This window comes from Pristiophorus japonicus, chromosome 31 (assembly GCF_044704955.1).
Source record: "Pristiophorus japonicus isolate sPriJap1 chromosome 31, sPriJap1.hap1, whole genome shotgun sequence".
NCBI lineage: Eukaryota > Metazoa > Chordata > Chondrichthyes > Pristiophoridae > Pristiophorus > Pristiophorus japonicus.
The window spans coordinates 3557353-3578966 of NC_092007.1; the positions used below are offsets into that span (position 1 = coordinate 3557353).

At 54.3% G+C, this 21614-nt stretch overlaps 2 long non-coding RNA genes across 4 annotated transcripts in view; one reads left to right on the forward strand and one right to left on the reverse strand.

Moving 5' to 3' along the window:
* Positions 1 to 6861: 6861 nt before the first annotated feature.
* LOC139240416 (uncharacterized) overlaps positions 6862 to 21614 on the forward strand; it is a 56740-nt gene continuing 41987 nt past the window's right edge. The window contains exons 1-2 of one of the 2 annotated variants that reach the window (XR_011588720.1): positions 6862 to 6997; positions 11802 to 11943. This is a non-coding gene — a long non-coding RNA (uncharacterized lncRNA). The remainder of the gene's footprint in view (positions 6998 to 11801; positions 11944 to 21614) is intronic. The other variant, XR_011588721.1, reaches the window with a different exon arrangement.
* The window catches only part of LOC139240417 (uncharacterized), a 38602-nt gene continuing 36076 nt past the window's right edge, over positions 19089 to 21614 (reverse strand). For both annotated transcript variants that reach the window (XR_011588723.1, XR_011588722.1), the window contains exon 4: positions 19089 to 19205. This is a non-coding gene — a long non-coding RNA (uncharacterized lncRNA). The remainder of the gene's footprint in view (positions 19206 to 21614) is intronic.

Below are 21614 nucleotides of genomic sequence, written 5' to 3' on the forward strand. Positions count from 1 at the left end.
GTGATTGTGACCGTGTGCGAGAGTGAGTGTGTGTGTGTGTGTGTGTGTGTGTGTGAGTGAGTGAGTTTGTGTGAGTGAGTGAGTGAGTTTTTGTGAGTGTGTGTGTGAGTGAGTATGTGGTGGATGTGTGTGTGAGTGTGTGTTGGATGTGTGTGAGTGATTGTGAGTGAGGTGAGTGTGAGTGAGTGTGTGAGTGAGTGTGTGTGGTGAATGTGTGTGTGTGAGTGAGTGTGTGAGTGAGTGTGTGTGGTGAATGTGTGTGAGTGAGTGAGTGTGTGGTGAATGTGTGTGAGTGAGTGAGTGTGTGGTGAATGTGTGTGAGTGAGTGTGTGGTGAATGTGTGTGAGTGAGTGAGTGAGTGTGTGTGTGTGAGTGAGTGAGTGTGTGTGAGTGAGTGAGTGAGGTGTGTGAGTGAGTGTGTGGTGAATGTGTGTGAGTGAGTGTGTGGTGAATGTGTGTGAGTAAGTGTGTGAGTGAGTGAGTGTGTGTGTGTGAGTGAGTGTGTGGTGAATGTGTGTGAGTGAGTGTGTGGTGAATGTGTGTGAGTGAGTGAGTGAGTGTGTGAGTGAGTGAGTGTGGTGAATGTGTGTGAGTGTGTGTGAGTGAATGAGTGTGTGTGTGGTGAATGTGTGTGTGTGAGTGAGTGAGTGTGTGGTGAATGTGTGTGTGTGAGTGAGTGAGTGTGTGATGGATGTGTGTGTGTGTGTGTGTGTGTGTCTTTTTGAAACCTGCCAGTAACAGGCTTGCTGCGGTTACAGGGAAAGGGTTTGATGAATTACTGGGTCGAACGGGTAATTACAATGCCTAATGTTCTCAGGAACCTTCTGTTAGTAAACAGGAAATATTATGCAAGATACTGGCCAGTTTATCACAGGCAGTTCAAGTGACCTGTAGCAACAGATCGGAGCCAGCGATGTCAGTAGGAAAAGGAAGGGCAAAGGATTACACAAGGAACTCAAGCCCTCCCAGGAAGCTGATTCGGAAAAAAATGAGCAGTTCCACAATGTGTCTTTCTTCCTATCCCTTCCCCCCCACACCACCATTTAAAATGGTGTAGCCACTTAAACTGTCAGTTGAGTTACCAGGTCATTCTACTCCGACAACAACCACTTCCATCTCTACGCTGGATTTAACATAGAAAGATAACCCCAGGCACTACACAGAAGCACTACAGAAGGACCAAAGGAGAAGAGGGAAGTGGCAATGTGGAGGGGGCAGAGGGAGAGAATTCCAGAGCATAGGCCGAAGCGACTGAAGATGCAACCGCCAATGGTGGAGTGACGCGAGGGAGTGGTGCATCAGAGGCCAGTATCAGAGGAAAGGACAGTTCTGGAACGGGGGTGGAGGGTTATAACCAATGTTACAGAATCATAGAATGGTTACAGCATGGAAGGAGGCCATTTGGCCCGTCGAGTCCGTGCCGGCTCTCTGCAAAAGAACTTCAGCCAGTCCCACTCCCCCCCTGGAATTTTCCCCTTAACCCTGCAATTGTTTTTCCTTCAGGCACTTATCCAATTCCCTTTTGAAAGCCACGATTGAGTCTGCCTCCACCGCCCTTTCGGGCAGAGAATTCCCGATCCTAACCACTCGCTGCGTAAAAAAAGTTTTTCCTTATGTCGCCTTTGGTGCTTTTGCCAATCGCCTTCAATCTGTGTCCCTCTGGTTCTCCACCCTTCCACCGATGGGAACAGTTTCTCTCGATCCACTCTGTCCACACCCCTCGTGATTCTGAACCCCTCGATCGAATCTCCTCTCAACCTTCTCTGCTCCGAGGAGAACAACCCCAGCTTCTCCAGTCTCTCCCCGTCACTGAAGTCCCACATCCCCTGGGACCATTCTGGTCAATCTCCCTCCATACCCTCTCTAAGGCCTTCACATCCTTCCTAAAGGGGCCCAGAATTGGACACAATACTCCAGTTGAGGCCAAACCCGTGTTTACAAAGGTTCATCATAACTTCCTTATTTTTGTCCTCTGTGCCTCGATTTATGAAGCCCAGAATCCCGTGAGCTTTTTTAACGGCTTTCTCAACCTGCCCTGCCACCTTCAACATTTTATGCACACATACCCCCAGGTCTCTCTATTCCTGCACCCCTTTAGGATTGTACCCTTTAGTTTATATGTCCTCTCCTCATTCTTTCGACTAAACTGTTTCACTCTGCACATTTCTGCATTAAATTTCATCTGCCACTTCTCTGCACTTTCCACCAGCTTGTTCCCTTGAATTTTTTTTCCCCCATGCGTGGTCCCTTTAAATTTACTGTCCCCATGTAGTTTCGTGTCCAGCGGCAACAGCTGGTGAGTGGCCTATGCGGGACATCCCGATCGATGCGCGCCTGCGCCCCTTGTGGGAACATTGGGTGTAGCAGGTTACAGAGGTGGAGGGGGAGGGGAAGGTCATGAAGGAATTTAAATATGAGGGTGAGAATTTAACATTGGAGAATGAGCGATTATCTAATTGAAACATACAACATTCTCACAGGGCTCAACAGGGTAGATGCAGGGAGGATGTGTCCGCCCCGGGCTGGGGAGTCTAGAACCAGGAGTCACAGTCTCAGAATAAGGGATCGGCCATTTAGGACTGAGATGAGAAATTTCTTCACTCAGAGGGTGGTGAATCTTTGGAATTCTCTGCCTCAGAGGGCTGTGGACGCTGAATCTCTGAGTGCATTCAAGGCTGAGATAGAAAGATTTTTGGAGATTTAAGAAAGAGATCGATACAGTTTTGCATATTAAGGGAAGTGATATGGAGATTGTGTAATTCATTGGCTGTAAAGCGCTTTGAGATGTCCGGTGGTCGTGAAAGGTGCTATAAAAGAACATAAGAAATAGGAGCAGGAGTAGGCCATTCGGCCCCTCGAGCCTGCTCCACCATTCAATAAGATCATGGCTGATCTGATCATGGACTCAGCTCCACTTCCCCGCCCACTCCCCATAACCCTTTACTCCCTTATCGCTCAAAAATCTGTCTATTTCCGCCTTAAATATATTCAATGACCCAGCCTCCACAGCTCTCTGAGGCGGAGAATTCAATAGATTTACAGCCCTCTGAGGAAAGAAATTTCTTCTCATCTCAGTGTTAAATGGGCGGCCCCTTATTCTAAGACTATGTCCCCTAGTTTTAGATTTCCCTATCAGTAGAAATATCCTCTCTGCATCCACCTTGTCGAGCCCCCTGATTAACTTATAAGTTTCAATTAGATCACCTCTCATTCTTCTGAACTCCAATGTGTATAGGCCCAACCTACTCAACCTATCCTCATAAGTCAACCCCCTCATCTCCGAATCAACTCGTGAACTTTCTCTGAACAGCCTCCAATGCAAGTATATCCTTCCTCATCGATCATTGAAAGTTGGCATACAGCTACAGCAGGCGGTGAAGAAGGCAAATGGTATGTTGGCCGTCATAGCGAGGGGATTTGAGTATAGGAGCAGGGAGGTCTTACTGCAGTTGTATAGGGCCTTGGTGAGGCCTCACCTGGAATATTGTGTTCAGTTTTGGTCTCCTAATCTGAGGAAAGACATTCTTGCTATTAAGGGAGTGCAGCGAGGGTTCACCAGACTGATTCCCAGGATGGCTGGACTGACATATGAGGAGAGACTGGATCGACTGGGCCTTTATACATTGGAGTTTAGAAGGTTGAGAGGGGATCTCATAGAAACATACAAGATTCTGACGGGACAGGACAGGTTAGATGCAGGTAGAATGTTCCTGATGTTGGGGAAGTCCAGAACCAGGGGATACCATCTTAGGATAAGGGGTAGCCCATTTAGGACTGAGATGAGGAGAAACTTCTTCACTCAGAGAGTTGTTAACTTGTGGAATTCCCTGCCGCAGAAAGTTGTTGATGCTAGTTCATTGGATATATTCAAGAGGGAGTTAGATATGGCCCATACGGCTAAAGGGATCAAGGAGTATGGAGAGAAAGCAGGAAAGGGGTACTGAGGTGAATGATCAGCCATGATCTTATTGAATGGTGGTGCAGGCTTGAAGGGCCCAATGGCCTGCTCCTGCACCTATTTTGTCTGTTTCTATGAAGCTCAGTGCAGGGCTGAATAGAATGGTGAAGCTATGAAGATTCTGGTTCAATCTGAGGCCGGGGAGGTGGGGGGAGGCTGCTGAATCTATGACAAGGATACAGCTTTTGTCGCAGGGCACCGAAGACAATGGCCCTGAATTTGTAGTCCGTCGGCGCTTACGATGTGCGCACGCACTCGTCGGAGCCCCGCAAGTTCTGGGATCGCACGCATCCGGAAGTAAAGAGCCTCCGCGGGCGGAGAGTTGGGCTATTTGCAACCAGTGGCTCAGTGGGTAGCACTCTCGTCTGAGGGAGCCCTGCATCGTTGGAGGGGCCGTCTCTCAGATGAGACGTTAAAGCGAGGCCCCGTCTGCTCTCTCAGGTGCACGTAAAAGATCCCATGGCAATATTTGAAGAAGAGCAGGGGGAGTTATCCCCGGTGTCCTGACCAATATTTATCCCTCAACCCACAAACGTCTGACTCAGAGGCGAGAGTGCTACCCGCTGAGCCACCGCTGATCCTGCCTAAAAGGGTGACAGAGGCAGAAACCCTCACCGCACTTGAAGTGCCGTAACCTACAGGGCTACGGACCAAGAGCTGGAAAGTCGGATTAGGCTGGGTACCTCTGTCAGCCAGCACGGACACAATGGCCTCCTTCTGCAGCGCAAATTTATCTGATTCCATGATGAAGATGGAACTTATGAGTTTCCTGTTCAGTGCGATAGATTTATTATCCCGAGCCACTGGGAAGGTCGCAACATTTAACTAAAGGTTGCCTTCTGAACCTCCAGACTTGACCAATCCAATCCTTTTATTTTAGCTATTCATTCATGGCATGTGGGCGTCGCTGGCAAGGCCAGCATTTATTGCCCATCCCTACTTCTCTCCTCAGTCCTCAGCCTCCATACCAACCTCCCAGCTCACCCAAAGCCCTAATGTCTGTATCCTATCCCATACCATGTTCTGCTCACCCATTGCCTCTTGCTGAGCAGTCCCCCAAAGCATTGCAATTTAAAATTGCAATTTTTAAATCGAACCTGCCTATCTCTGTAACCTCCTGCAGCCCCATAATCCCCAGAACTGTTTATTCCTCTGACTATAGCCTCTTGTGTATCCCCTCCACACTGCTCCACCATTGATGGCCGTGCCTTCAGCTACCGAGATGCCACTGACTGGAATTCCCTCCCTAAACTCCACTCCCTGGTGTCAGCTGTGGCTCAGTGGGCAGCGCACTCTCCTCTGGGTCAGAAGATTGTGGGTTCAATTTCCACTCCAGGGACTTAATTAATAAATCTAGGCTGACACTCCAGTGCAGCACTGAGGGAGCGCCGCACTGTCGCAGGAGCAATACTGAGGGAGTGCCACACTGTCAGATGGGCAGTACTGAGGGAGTGCCGCACTGTCGGAGGGGCAGTACTGAGGGAGTGCCGCACTGTCGGAGGAACAGTACTGAGGGAGCGCCGCACTGTCGGAGGGGCAGTACTGAGGGAGCGCCGCACTGTCGGAGGGGCAGTACTGAGAGAGCGCCGCACTGTCGAAGGGGCAGTACTGAGGGAGTGCCGCACTGTCGGAGGTGCCTTCTTTCAGATGAGACGTTAAACCGAGGCCCCGTCTGCCCTCTCAGCTAGACGTAAAAGATCCCATGGCACTATTTCGAAGAAGAGCAGGGGAGTTCCCCCTGTATCCTGGCCAATATTTATCCCTCAATCAATGTAACAAAAACAGATTATTTGGTCATTATCACATTGCTGTTTATGGGAGCTTGCTTGTGCGCAAATTGGCTGCCCCGTTTCTGACAGTGACTGCACCCCAAAAGTAGTTCATTGGCTGTGAGATGCTTTGAGAAGTCCGGTGGTCATGAAAGCTACTGTATAAATGCAGGTCTTTCTTAAAATGAACTTCTTTGACCAAGCATTTTATCACCCTCCCAATCTTTTTCTTCAGCTATTTATTCTGCTCACATCTCTGAAGTCTCTTTCCACATTAAAAGATGCCTTTTGTTGGTGAGGCCACACCTGGAGTATTGTGTACAGTTTTGGTCTCCTAACCTGAGGAAGGACATTCTTGCTATTGAGGGAGTGCAGCGAAGGTTCACCAGACTGATTCCCGGGATGGCGGGACTGACCTATCAAGAAAGACTGGATCAACTGGGCTTGTATTCACTGGAGTTCAGAAGAATGAGAGGGGACCTCATAGAAACATTTAAAATTCTGACGGGGTTAGACAGGTTAGATGCAGGAAGAATGTTCCCAATGTTGGGGAAGTCCAGAACCAGAGGTCACAGTCTAAGGATAAGGGGTAAGCCATTTAGGACCGAGATGCGGAGGAACTTCTTCACCCAGAGAGTGGTGAACCTGTGGAATTCTCTACCACAGAAAGTTGTTGAGGCCAATTCACTAAATATATTCAAAAAGGAGTTAGATGAGGTCCTTACTACTAGGGGGATCAAGGGGTATGGCGAGAAAGCAGGAATGGGGTACTGAAGTTGAATGTTCAGCCATGAACTCATTGAATGGCGGTGCAGGCTAGAAGGGCCGAATGGCCTACTCCTGCACCTATTTTCTATGTTTCTATGTTTTGTTATTGCATCAACCTACATTATGAGAATTTATCCATTTAAAAACTTGCATTTCAATTTAATTCTAGCATAGTTGCACTATTCTACCTGCTCGTATAATAATTTGCAACCTTCATTGTGCATTTTGAGCTCAAATCTCTCACCTTCAACTGGTCAGGAGCAGCTGTCAATCATTCCTCCAACTTGTCTGGGCACTGCAGTCCTGGAGCAGCTGTCAATCATTCCTCCCAGTCTGCCCGAGCGCTAGATGGCGCTGCAGCACATCCACTCCACTCTGCGCATGCGCTGAGCATCGCTGCCGCGACCTTCTCGGAGCCGCGGACGGGGCCCGCAGCCGGAGCAGGAGGTTGCCGCACAGCTTCGCATTTTTACCGAGGCAAAACGTCGTTACCTTGACTACCGTAAGCCGGCGAGTTTGTAACTTCGGCCTTGCACTAAATCTCAGCTTTCCGGAGCTGTAAATATTGTGGTTTTCCTCCCTGTGCGCCCGCATACTCTTTACAAACATGGCCGCCTTCCAGTTCAAAATAACGGCTTCTGCGTGCCCGCTGGTGCGTCATGACGTTGGCGTTTGACGCTTTCATTTTTGGCGGGAAGTCAATGCCAGTGGGGCCATTCATAAATTCAGAGGAGGTTGGACATCTTCCCCAATAAAGCACAGAGGTCTTGCTGATTACACTTCCCTACATTACAACAGTGACTACACTTCAAGAAGTACTTTGTTGGCTACAATAAAAAAGACTTGCATTTATATAGCACCTTTCACGACCACTGCATGTCCCAAAGCGCTTTGTGGCCAATGAAGTACTTTTTGGAGTGTGGTCACTGTTGTCATGTGGGAAACGCAGCAGCCAATCTGCGCACAGCAAGCTCCCACACACAGCAACATGATAATAACCAGATAATCTGTTTTTAATTATGTTGATTGAGGGATAAATATTGGCCCCAGGGCACGGGGGAGAACTCCCCTGCACTCCTTTGAAACAGGAATCTTTTACATCCACCTGAGAGAGCAGAAGGGGCCTCGGTTTAAAGTCTCATTCGAAAAACGGCACCTCCGATATTGCAGCGCTCCCTTAGCACTGCACCTCTGAAAGTGCGGCGTCCCTCAGTACTGCCCCTCCGATAGTGCGATGCTCCCTCAGTACTGCCCCTCCGACAGTGCGGCGGTCCTTCATTACTGCCCCTCCGACAGTGCGGCGCTCCCTCAGTACTGCCGCTCCGACAGTGCGGCACTCCCTCAGTACTGCCCCTCCGACAATGCGGCGCTCCCTCATTACTGCCCCTCCGACAGTGCGGTGCTCCTTCAGTACTGCACCTCCGACCGTGCGGTGCTCCTTCAGTACTGCACCTCCGACCGTGCGGAGCTGCCTCCCGTGCCTCCGACAGTGCGGCGCTCCCTCAGTACTGCACTGAAGTGTCGGCCGAGATGTTTGTACTTCAGGCTCTGGAAAGGGACTTGAACAAACTCTATTTCTTCACTAAGGAGGACACAAACAACCTTCCGGATATAAAAGGGGTCAGAGGGTCTAGTAAGAAGGAGGAACTGAGGGAAATCCTTATTAGTTGGGAAATTGTGTTGGGGAAATTGATGGGATTGAAGGCCGATAAATCCCCAGGGCCTGATGGACTGCATCCCAGGGTACTTAAGGAGGTGGCCTTGGAAATAGCGGATGCATTGACAGTCATTTTCCAACATTCCATTGACTCTGGATCAGTTCCTATGGAGTGGAGGGTAGCCAATGTAACCCCACTTTTTAAAAAAAGGAGGGAGAGAGATAACAGGGAATTATAGACCGGTCAGCCTGACATACCCAAATGCCCATTTATTTTATAGGTGACCCTTGTCAGTTAAGTTCCGTGAATTGGAGGGTCTTGGCAGTGAGTGTCAATCGGTCGGAGGGCCTTGGCAGTGAGTGTCAATAGGTTGCCCAACCTTGGCAGTGTGTGTCAATAGTCCGGAGGGTCTTGGCAGTGAGTGTCAAAAGGCCAGAGGGTCTTGGCAGTGAGTGTCACTAGGCCAGAGGGCCTTGGCAGTCAGTGTCAATAGGCCAGAGGGTCTTGGCAGTGACTGTCAGTTGGTTGGAGGTTCTTGGCAGTGAGTGTCAATAGGCCAGAGGGCCTTGGCAGTGAGTGTCACTAGGCCAGAGGGCCTTGGCAGTCAGTGTCAATAGGCCAGAGGGTCTTGGCAATGAGTGTCAATAGGTCGGAGGGCCTTGGCAGTGAGTGTCAATAGGTCGGAGGGCCTTGGCAGTGAGTGTGAGTGAGACACTGGCAGCGAGTGTGAGTAAGACACTGGCAGTGAGTGTCAGTGGGTTGGAGGACTTCACAGTGCATCCTGTCCCCACCTGACGTGTATGCATGTGTGCTGTTCACAGGGTACTGATATACCTATTTGGAGCAGGAAGTTGGTGAATATTTATTCGTCTCGCCCCCAGCCTATTGGTCAGAGGCACGGAGACCACTGTAGTGTAGTCACCTCCTCAGCCCAGAGTGAGATCAGTTAGCCCAGCACAAAATGGCTGGAATCCGCCAAGGTCTGATGTGTAGACTGAGCATTTCCGCAGGACTGATCTCTGGGATGAAAGGGTTGGCCTATGAGGAGAGATTGAGTAGCCTGACCCCATACGCTTTGGGTTTTTGAAGAATGAGAGGTGATTTCATTGGAACATATAACATTCTGAGGGGGATTGACAGGGTAGATGCAGGGAGGGTGTTTCCCCCCGGGCTGGGGAGTCCAGAACCAGGGGTCACAGACTCAGGATAAGGATTCGGCCATTGAGGACTGAGCCGAGAAGGAATTTCTTCACTTGGAGGGTTGTGAATCTTTGGAATTCTCTGCTCCAAAGAGCTGTGGATGCTGAATCGTTGCATGTATTCAATGCTCAGATTGATGGGTTTTTGGACTCTCGGGGAATCAAGGGATTTGGTCGGGAAAGTGGAGTTGAGGTAAAAGATCAGCCATGACCTCAGTGACTGGAGGAGAAGGCTCGAGGGGCCGTATGGCCTGCTCCTCCTCGGAATTCTTACACTCTCATTTCTCAAATTATGGGGTTAGGGTAGGGATTGGTATGGTAAGACGGGGGGGGGCGGCGGGGTGACTCGTGGAGTTGTACAGATAGGCAAAGCGTACAGGATTTTAGTTGATTCCTAGTGAGCACAGAGGGGTGTGCACGATTTCCCCTGCCAGTACTTAAGTGTGAAATACAGAGCCCATAACAGGGAAGACAGTGCATCTATCACCTGCAGTCCAAATCTTAACATCGGTGAAGAGCTGGGGCCTCAGCTGTTTACATTGTACATTAATGATTTAGATGAGTGATTAAATGTAGTATCTCCAAATTTACGGATGACACTAAGTTGGGTGGCAGTGTGAGCTGCGAGGAGGATGCTATGAGACTACAGAGCGACTTGGATAGGTTAGGTGAGTGGGCAAATGCATGGCAGATGAAGTATAATGTGGATAAATGTGAGGTTATCCACTTTGGTGGTAAAAACAGAGAGACAGACTATTATCTGAATGGTGACAGATTAGGAAAAGGGGAGGTGCAACGAGACCTGGGTGTCATGGTGCATCAGTCATTGAAGGTTGGGCATGCAGGTACAGCAGGCAGTTAAGAAAGCAAATGGCATGTTGGCCTTCATAGCGAGGGGATTTGAGTACAAGGGCAGGGAGGTGTTGCTACAGTTGTACAGGGCCTTGGTGAGGCCACACCTGGAGCATTGAATGGCGGTGCAGGCTAGAAGGGCCGAATGGCCTACTCCTGCACCTATTTTCTATGTTTCTATGTATCTAAGAGCTGCTTTGGCGACTCTTGTTTGCCCTTGTTGCCCACACAGAAGAGGACCCGCAAGTCATCATGTCAGAAATTTGGCCTCCCTATAGGGGGCTTGACAAGATGTATGCAGAGAGGATGTTTCCACTGATAGGGGAGACTAGAACTAGTGGGTATAATCTTAGAATAAGGGGCCGCCCATTTAAAACTGAGATGAGGAGAAATTTCTTCTCTGAGGGTTGTAAATCTGTGGAATTCTCTGCCTCAGAGAGCTGTGGAAGCTGGGACATTGAATAAATTTTAGACAGAAATAGACAGTTTCTTAAACAATAAGACAGACGTTATAACCCAACCTGCTCCGGGTAAACCTTAGGTGCCTCCCAATATTGCCCAAGTGGGAACTCCTAGTTAATGAAGTCAACCACATTGTCTAAAGCCTGCGGTGCTTTTGGAAGAGTCCATTATGAGCCACACCTGGAGTACTGCGTGCACTTTTGGTTTCCATATTTACGAAAGGCTATACTTGCTTTGGAGGCAGTTCAGAGAAGGTTGACTACGTTGATTCCAGAGATGAGGGGGTTGACTTATGAGGAAAGGTTGAGTAGGTTGGGTCTCTACTCATTGGAATTCAGAAGAATGAGAGGTGATCTTCTCGAAACGTATCAGATTATGAGGGGGCTTGACAAGGTGGATGCAGAGAGGATGTTTCCACTGATGGGGGAGACTAGAACTAGGGGGCATAATCTTAGAATAAAGGGCCGCCCATTTAAAACTGAGATGAGGAGGAATTTCTTCTCTCTGAGGGTTGTAAATCTGTGGAATTCACTGCCTCAGAGAGCTGTGGAAGCTGGGACATTGAATAAATTTAAGACAGAGATACACAGTTTCTTAACCGATAAGGGGTTATGGGGAGCAGGCAGGAAAGTAGAGTGAGCCCATGATCAGATCAGCCATGATTGTATTAAACGGCAGAGCAGGCTCGAGGGGGCATATGGCCAACTCCTGCCCCTATTTCTTATGTTCTTATTATAAAGGGCCATTAAAATGGCAGCAAAACTTTTAAGGTCTACAATGTAATAGTTCTAACGTCTTTACTGTCCATGTACGATAGCTGGAACACTAGCAGTCTCCACATCAGAGAAGTCGAGCTTTGCCGCCGAGGTTGCCTTGGAAACGTCATGAAAATTCAGTGGTGTCATAGGTGTTTGTGCACTGAGGTACTTGGCAGAAAGAAAAGAGAGACTTGCATTTATATAGCGCCTTTCACGACCACCGGATGTCTCAAAGCGCTTTATAGCCAATGAAGTACTTTTGGAGTGTAATCACTGTTGTAATGTAGGAAGCACAGCAGCCAATTTATGTACAGCAAGCTCCCACAAACAGCAACATGATATTGACCAGATAATCTGTTTTTGTGATGTTGATCTAGGGATAACTATTGGCCCCAGGAAACCGGGGAGAACTCCCCCCCGCTGTTCTTCGAAATAGTGCCATGGGATCTTTTGCATCCACCTGATAGAGCAGATGGGGCCTCGGTTTAACGTCTCATCCAAAAGACTACCAATATAACAGTAGGTACAACAGTGGTAGAGATGTTTGCATTACAGGGATAATTGTTTCAGTATTAATTCTGAATCTAAGTTTATACAGTGTTTGAAGCAAAGAGTTTCACCTGTTTTCTGAGGTGAAGGAAATCCGATATGTGAGGTTTTTAAGCAGAACTTGGAGAACTGCCAGATGCTTAAGAGCGTTGCTTAAATGCTGGTGTTGGCACTTAAAAACGAATGCTGACGTTGTATTAATGAAGAACTGGTCGAAACAACCATCAAAGACAAGGCGAAGCCACCCGTTATCTGATCACTAAGAATGGCAGGAAGCGCCTGGTCATTTGCAGCAAGTGAGTGTGTTAACAGATAGGGAGATCCATTCTGAGGGGCGAGGGGAATGTATTGGAGCTTTCTAATAGTGAGTCAGAATGTGTGAAAGGCAGGGGCTGACGCTCCTGACGCTGCAAGACTTGGGCTTAAGAACAAGAATGCTGGAGGGGAGGGCGGGGGGGATTTGGGGCAAGTCCCCTCTGTCTTCCCCTCATTTGTAAGTTCTGGAACCCCTACTGGAAGGGGGATGGACGCTTCATGAAGAGCGTTGGAGTGGCGTGAGAAATTTTTTTTATTAGGATTTGACGCTTTCGATAAAATATACAGTCTCGGTCCACCTCGAGTCTCAAGGACAGAGACCGGCCGTCCCGGTGACAGAGACCGGCCGTCCCGGGGACAGAGACCACCCATCCCGGGGACAGAGACCGGCCGTCCCGGGGACAGAGACCGGCCGTCCCGGGGACAGAGACCACCCGTCCCGGGGACAGAGACCACCCGTCCCGGGGACAGAGACCGGCCGTCCCGGTGACAGAGACCACCCGTCCCGGGGACAGAGACCGGCCGTCCCGAAGACAGAGACCACCCGTCCCGGGGACAGAGACCACCCGTCCCAGGGACAGAGACCGGCCGTCCCGGTGACAGAGACCACCCGTCCCGGGGACAGAGACCGGCCGTCCCGGGGACAGAGACCACCCATCCCGGGGACAGAGACCACCCGTCCCGGGGACAGAGACCGGCCGTCCCGGGGACAGAGACCGGCCGTCCCGGGGACAGAGACCACCCATCCCGGGGACAGAGACCACCCATCCCGGGGACAGAGACCGGCCGTCCCGGTGACAGAGACCGGCCGTCCTGGGGACAGAGACCACCCATCCCGGGGACAGAGACCGGCCGTCCCGGGGACAGAGACCGGCCGTCACGGGGACAGAGACCGGCCGTCCCGGGGACAGAGACCACCCGTCCCGGGGACAGAGACCGGCCGTCCCGGGGACAGAGACCACCCGTCTCTTGACAGACACCGGCCGTCCCGGGGACAGAGACCACCCGTCCCAGGGACAGAGACCGGCCGTCCCGGTGACAGAGACCATCCGTCCCGGTGACAGAGACCGGCCGTCCCGGTGGCAGAGACCACCCGTCCCGGGGACAGAGACTGGCCGTCCCGGGGACAGAGACCACCCGTCCCGGTGACAGAGACCACCCGTCCCGGGGACAGAGACCGGCCGTCCCGGTGACAGTGACCACCCGTCCCGGGGACAGAGACCACCCGTCCCGGGGACAGAGACCGGCCGTCCCGGGGAGAGAGACCGGCCGTCCCGGGGACAGAGACCACCCATCCCGGGGACAGAGACCGGCCGTCCCGGTGACAGAGACCACCCGTCCCGGGCACAGAGACCACCCGTCCTGGGGACAGAGACCGGCCGTCCCGGTGACAGAGACCGGCCGTCCCGGTGACAGAGACCATCCGTCCCGGTGACAGAGACCGACCGTCCCGGTGACAGAGACCGGCTGTCCCGGGGACAGAGACCGGCCGTCCCGGGGACAGAGACCACCCGTCCCGGGGACAGAGACCACCCATCCCGGGGACAGAGACCGGCCGTCCCGGTGACAGAGACCACTCGTCCTGGGCACAGAGACCGGCCGTCCCGGTGACAGAGACCGGCCGTCCCGGTGACAGAGACCGGCCATCCCGGGTCAGAGACCACCCGTCCCGGTGACAGAGACCACCCGTCCCGGGGACAGAGACCGGCCGTCCCGGTGACAGAGACCACCCGTCCCGAGGACAGAGACCGGCCGTCCCGGGGACAGAGACCAGCCATCCCCGGGACAGAGACCGGCCGTCCCGGTGACAGTGACCACCCGTCCCGGGGACAGAGACCACCCGTCCCGAGGACAGAGACCGGCCGTCCCGGTGACAGAGACCGGCCGTCCCGGGGACAGAGACAACCCGTCCCGGGGACAGAGACCGGCCGTCCCGGGGACAGAGACCGGCCGTCCCGGGGACAGAGACCACCCATCCCGGGGACAGAGACCACTCGTCCCAGGGACAGAGACCGGCCGTCCCGGTGACAGAGACCACCCGTCCCGGTGACAGACACCGGCCGTCCCGGTGACAGAGACCACCCATCCCGGGGACAGAGACCACCCGTCCCAGGGACAGAGACCGGCCGTCCCGGTGACAGAGACCACCCGTCCCGGGGACAGAGACCGGCCGTCCCGGTGACAGAGACCACCTGTCCCGGGGACAGAGACCGGCCGTCCCGGGGACAGAGACCACCCATCCCGGGGACAGAGACCGGCCGTCCCGGTGACAGTGACCACCCGTCCCGGGGACAGAGACCACCCGTCCCGGGGACAGAGACCGGCCGTCCCGGGGAGAGAGACCGGCCGTCCCGGGGACAGAGACCGGCCGTCCCGGGGACAGAGACCGGCTGTCCCGGGGACAGAGACCGGCCGTCCCGGGGACAGAGACCGGCCGTCCCGGGGACAGAGACCGGCCGTCCCGGTGGCAGAGACCACCCGTCCCGGGGACAGAGACTGGCCGTCCCGGGGACAGAGACCACCCGTCCCGGTGACAGAGACCACCCGTCCCGGGGACAGAGACCGGCCGTCCCGGTGACAGTGACCACCCGTCCCGGGGACAGAGACCACCTGTCCCGGGGACAGAGACCGGCCGTCCCGGGGAGAGAGACCGGCCGTCCCGGGGACAGAGACCACCCATCCCGGGGACAGAGACCGGCCGTCCCGGTGACAGAGACCACCCGTCCCGGGCACAGAGACCACCCGTCCTGGGGACAGAGACCGGCCGTCCCGGTGACAGAGACCGGCCGTCCCGGTGACAGAGACCGGCCGTCCCGGTGACAGAGACCATCCGTCCCGGTGACAGAGACCGACCGTCCCGGTGACAGAGACCGGCTGTCCCGGGGACAGAGACCGGCCGTCCCGGGGACAGAGACCACCCGTCCCGGGGACAGAGACCACCCATCCCGGGGACAGAGACCGGCCGTCCCGGTGACAGAGACCACTCGTCCTGGGCACAGAGACCGGCCGTCCCGGTGACAGAGACCGGCCGTCCCGGTGACAGAGACCGGCCATCCCGGGTCAGAGACCACCCGTCCCGGTGACAGAGACCACCCGTCCCGGGGACAGAGACCGGCCGTCCCGGTGACAGAGACCACCCGTCCCGGGGACAGAGACCGGCCGTCCCGGGGACAGAGACCAGCCATCCCGGGGACAGAGACCGGCCGTCCCGGTGACAGTGACCACCCGTCCCGGGGACAGAGACCACCCGTCCCGAGGACAGAGACCGGCCGTCCCGGTGACAGAGACCGGCCGTCCCGGGGACAGAGACAACCCGTCCCGGGGACAGAGACCGGCCGTCCCGGGGACAGAGACCGGCCGTCCCGGGGACAGAGACCACCCATCCCGGGGACAGAGACCACTCGTCCCAGGGACAGAGACCGGCCGTCCCGGTGACAGAGACCACCCATCCCGGTGACAGACACCGGCCGTCCCGGTGACAGAGACCACCCATCCCGGGGACAGAGACCACCCGTCCCAGGGACAGAGACCGGCCGTCCCGGTGACAGAGACCACCCGTCCCGGGGACAGAGACCGGCCGTCCCGGTGACAGAGACCACCTGTCCCGGGGACAGAGACCGGCCGTCCCGGGGACAGAGACCACCCATCCCGGGGACAGAGACCGGCCGTCCCGGTGACAGTGACCACCCGTCCCGGGGACAGAGACCACCCGTCCCGGGGACAGAGACCGGCCGTCCCGGGGAGAGAGACCGGCCGTCCCGGGGACAGAGACCGGCCGTCCCGGGGACAGAGACCGGCCGTCCCGGTGACAGAGACCGGCCGTCCCGGGGACAGAGACCACCCAACCACCCATCCCTGGGACAGAGACAGGCCGTCCCGGGGACAGAGACCACCCGTCCCGGGGACAGAGACCACCCGTCCCAGGGACAGAGACCGGCCGTCCCGGTGACAGAGACCACCCGTCCCGGTGACAGAGACCACCCGTCCCGGGGACAAAGACAACCCGTCCCGGGGACAGAGACCGGCCGTCCCGGGGACAGAGACCACCCGTCCCGGGGACAGAGACCGGCCGTCCCGGTGACAGAGACCACCCGTCCCGGGCACAGAGACCACCCGTCCCGGGGACAGAGACCTCCCGTCCCGGGGACAGAGACCGGCCGTCCCGGGGACAGAGACCACCCGTCCCGGGGACAGAGACCACCCATCCCGGGGACAGAGACCGGCCGTCCCGGTGACAGAGACCACCCGTCCCGGGCACAGAGACCACCCGTCCCGGGGACAGAGACCGGCCGTCCCGGTGACAGAGACCGGCTGTCCCGGGGACAGAGACCGGCCGTCCCGGGGACAGAGACCACCCGTCCCGGGGACAGAGACCACCCATCCCGGGGACAGAGACCGGCCGTCCCGGTGACAGAGACCACTCGTCCTGGGCACAGAGACCGGCCGTCCCGGTGACAGAGACCGGCCATCCCGGGTCAGAGACCACCCGTCCCGGTGACAGAGACCACCCGTCCCGGGGACAGAGACCGGCCGTCCCGGTGACAGAGACCGGCCATCCCGGGTCAGAGACCACCCGTCCCGGTGACAGAGACCACCCGTCCCGGGGACAGAGACCGGCCGTCCCGGTGACAGAGACCGGCCGTCCCGGGGACAGAGACCGGCCGTCCCGGTGACAGAGACCGGCCGTCCCGGTGACAGAGACCACCCGTCCCGGGGACAGAGACCGGCCGTCCCGGGGACAGAGACCACCCGTCCCGGGGACAGAGACCACCCGTCCCGGGGACAGAGACCTCCCGTCCCGGGGACAGAGACCGGCCGTCCCGGGGACAGAGACCACCCGTCCCGGGGACAGAGACCGGCCGTCCCGGTGACAGAGACCACCCGTCCCGGGGACAGAGACCGGCCATCCCGGGGACAGAGACCGGCCGTCCCGGGGACAGAGACCGGCCGTCCCGGGGACAGAGACCGGCCGTCCCAGGGACAGAGACCGGCCGTCCCGGGGACAGAGACCGGCCGTCCCGGTGACAGAGACCGGCCGTCCCGGTGACAGAGACCACCCGTCCCGGGGACAGAGACCGGCCGTCCCGTGCACAGAGACCACCCGTCCCGGTGACAGAGACCGGCCGTCCCGGTGACAGAGACCGCCCGTCCCGGTGACAGAGACCACCCGTCCCGGGGACAGAGACCGGCCGTCCCGGGGACAGAGACCGGCCGTCCCAGTGACAGAGACCACCCGTCCCGGGGACAGAGACCGGCCGTCCCGGGGACAGAGACCGGCCATCCCGGGGACAGAGACCACCCGTCCCGGTGACAGAGACCGCCCGTCCCGGTGACAGAGACCACCCGTCCCGGGGACAGAGACCGGCCGTCCCGGGGACAGAGACCGGCCGTCCCGGTGACAGAGACCACCCGTCCCGGGGACAGAGACCGGCCATCCCAGGGACAGAGACCACCCGTCCCGGGGACAGAGACCGGCCGTCCCGGTGACAGATGCGGCGCAGACGATGGATAGATGCCGCTGTGCCTCCATAATTCCGCAGATGTACAACTATTTACAATCGATATTAACGACTTGGAAGAAGGGACTGAGTGTAATGGAGCCAAGTTTGCTGATGATACAAAGATGGGAGGAAAAGCAATGTGTGAGCAGAACACAAAAAATCTGCAAAAGGACAGAGACAGGCTAAATGAGTGGGAAAAAATTTGGCAGATGGAGAATAATGTTGGAAAGTGTGAGGTCATGCACTTTAGCAGAAAAAAAATCAAAGAGCAAGTTATTAATTAAATGGAGAAAAATTACAAAGTGTCACAGTACAGCGGGACCTGGGGGTACTTGTGCATGAAACACAAAAGGATAGTATGCAGGTACAGCAAGTGATCAGGAAGGCCAATGGTATCTTGGCCTTTATTGCAAAGGGGATGGAGTATAAAAGCAGGGAAGTCTTGCTCCAGTTACACAGGGTATTGGTGAGGCCACACCTGGAATACTGCGTGCAGTTTTGGTTTCCATATATACCAAAAGGGTATACTTGCTTTGGAGGCAGTTCAGAGAAGGTTCACTCGGTTGATTCCGGGGATGAGGGGGTTGACTTATGAGGAAAGGTTGAGGAGGTTGGGCCTCTACTCAGTGGAATTCAAAAGAATGAGAGGTGATCTTATCGAAACGTATCAGATTATGAGGGGGCTCGACAAGGTGGATGCAGAGAGGATGTTTCCACTGATGGGGGAGACTAGAACTAGGGGGCATGATCTTAGAATAAGGGGCCGCCCATTTAAAACTGAGATGAGGAGAAATTTCTTCTCTCAGAGGGTTGTAAATCTGTGGAATTCACTGCCTCAGAGAGCTGTGGAAGCCGGGACATTGAATACATTTAAGACCGTGATAGACAGTTTCTTAATCAATAAGGGAATAAGTGGTTATGGGGAGCGGGCGGGGAAGTGGACCTGAGTCCATTAACGGATCAGCCATGAACGTATTAAATGGCAGAGCAGGCTCGACGAGCCGTATGGCCTACTCCTGCTCCTATTTCTTATGTTCTTATCTTTGAAAGGGCCTCACCAAGAGACGACCCGTGGGTTAAGATGACCTGGGCCTTGAAGACTTGGCCACAGATATGCAACTGAACTAGAAATCTCTGTTGCACCAATTTCTCCCAACAGTAAACACTCCAACGTAATGAACCCGATCAGATCTCAGTTGTAATTTTTAAAACGTTGGAGAGGAGTTTAATGTTCGACCAGTCTGCACAAGTTTGTAAAAAATAAGGACAAAATGAAATGATCCTTTCCCGCATTGTCCGCAGCTGATTTATATCGTAGCGTAGAGTACATGTTCGTGTATTTTCCATCTGTCTTCCTGTGGTTTGTAGTTCGCTGGGATTGTGAATCTCAGTGTCGTGCATTTCATTATCGTCCTTCTGAATGTGCAATGGAAATGAAATGGAAGTTAACTTTTCTTGCAGGGAATGTATAATGCTGAATTGAGGTACTTTCAAACATCACAGACAGGAGCTAAACACTTAAAAGCTCGTGCTCAGGTGCAAAAGGTAACCATGGTTAACCTCAGGACGTCCCAAAGTACTATTTGAAGTGTGGTCACTGTTGTCAGCTCTCACAAACAGCAATGCGATAATGAGCCGATATTCTGTTTCTTTTAGCGATGTTGATTGAGGGATAAACATTGACCCAGGACACCGGGGATAATAACTCCCCTGTTCCTTTTCGAAATAGTGCCTGGGGATCTTTGACATCCACCCGAGAGAACAGACGGAGCCTCGGTTTAACGTCTCATCCGAAAGACGGCACCTCCGACAGTGCGGCGCTCCCTCAGCGCCGCAGTGAAACGTCGGTCTAGATTTTTGTGCTCAAGTCGCTGGAGTGGGAGTAGAACCCACAACCTTCTGACTCCGAGCTGAGAGTGCTACGCACTGAGCCACAGCTGACACTTAAGTTTTTGAGTTGGAACCCACAACCTTCAGACATAGAGGCAAGTTGCCATGTATCACCGATACTGATGAAATAATTACGCAGTACGGGTGACAGTCATACGTGACATTGTAAGGAAGCTGAAATAAGGGTAAGCTAGTTTTCACCTTTGGGGAGACCCCAAATCTTCTGCTGTTCGGCTATGGTAGGGTAGTGGTTATTTCCTTGAGCTGTCCACTCTTCAGTCAACAATTCAAATTTGGACACGTATAAAACTGAATTCAATAAATCTGGTAATTTATGGAAGGAAGAAGGAATGAGCATGACACTGCTGGGTTTTTTATCCGTGCACGGGATGTGTGCATCGCTGGCAAGGCGCGCTTTTATTGCCCGTCCCTAATTGCCCTCGGGAAGGTGCTGGTGAACAGCCTTCTAGAACCGCTACAATCCGTGTGGCTTGCTAGGTCATTTCAGAGGGCTGTTGAGAGTCAACCCCATTGCTGTGAGTCTCATATAGGCCCAGAGCGGGTTAGGGCGGCAGATTTCCTTCCCCCAAAAGACATTAGTGAACCAGATGGGTTTTTACAACAATTTGATAGTTTCATGGTCACCATTACTGATACTGGGGGGGTAGAAATTGCCCTGCGCTCGACACGGGGCGCCCCCTCCGTCTGTTTAAATTATTCGCTGCTGCAACCCCTGCGACGGAGCTGCCGCCGATATTCGGCAGGTTGAAGTGGGTTTTTTTTTAGCGAGGGCGGTAGTCGTGGAGGCTGTGGAGGCGGAAGTGCCCTCTCAGCGGGTCCGGCGCCCCGACCGTCCATCAGCGGCGCGTTGATGATGTCACGTCGGCGCGTCAGTTAAAGGGGAGAGCCTCTGCGAGCTCTGCCTACTTTAAAGTCAGGTCCACGAGGCCACCAGGGAGGCTTCCGGCCGGGCCAGGCTGCCTGTTGGCGGCCCGGCCGAACCCGGGAGGGTAAAATGGTCAGGCCGAGTGCCACAAAAAAAAAAATTAACATGGCGGCCGAGCCACCAAGCCACAGAGAGTGCACCGACACAAAAGTCTGTCGGGGGCATCGACCGGTGGTGGGGCCGCTCCCCCGGGGCAATACCGGGAAAGGGGCCATTTCCCGAGGGGCCCCGCCGTTTGATAAGGGGTTGCCGTGTGCACACCGCGGCGGGGAAAGGGGCGGAACGGTCCCGGGCACCAGTCCAATACTCACGAAGGGCAATTTACAAAATGGCGGCCCATCCGTGGAGAGTCGGCGGCCATTTTGCGCCGCCCAGTGGCTACCAGAGGCCTGATCGGGTGAGGCAATTTTGGCCCCTTGCTTTTTATTCCAGATTTATTTAATTAACTGAATTTAAATTCCCCAGCTGTCATGGTGGGATTTGAACCGGTGTCTCCTGATCATTAGTCCCGGCCTCTGGATTACTAGACTAGTAACATAACCACTATGCTACTGTACCCAAGTTAAATTTGTCTCGCTGCAGTTTCCACAACTGCTTGAAGTCCGAGTAATTTCACCAGCCCACCCCATCGGAAAACCATGTGATCTCCTGGGAGAGGTGAAGGAACAAATTCAAAACACAAGCCAATCAGAAAAGGTTCACTCGGTTGATTCTGGAGATGAGGGGGTTGACTAATGAGGAAAGGTTGAGTAGGTTGGGCGTCTCCTCATTGGAATTCAGAAGAATGGGAGGTGATCTTATCGAAACGTATCAGATTATGAGGGGGCTCGACAAGGTGGATGCAGAGAGGATGTTTCCACTGATGGGGGAGACTAGAACTAGGGGGCATAATCTTAGAATAAGGGGCCACCCATTTAAAACAGAGATGAGGAGAAATTTCTTCTCTGAGGGTTGTAAATCTGTGGAATTCGCTGCCTCAGAGAGCTGTG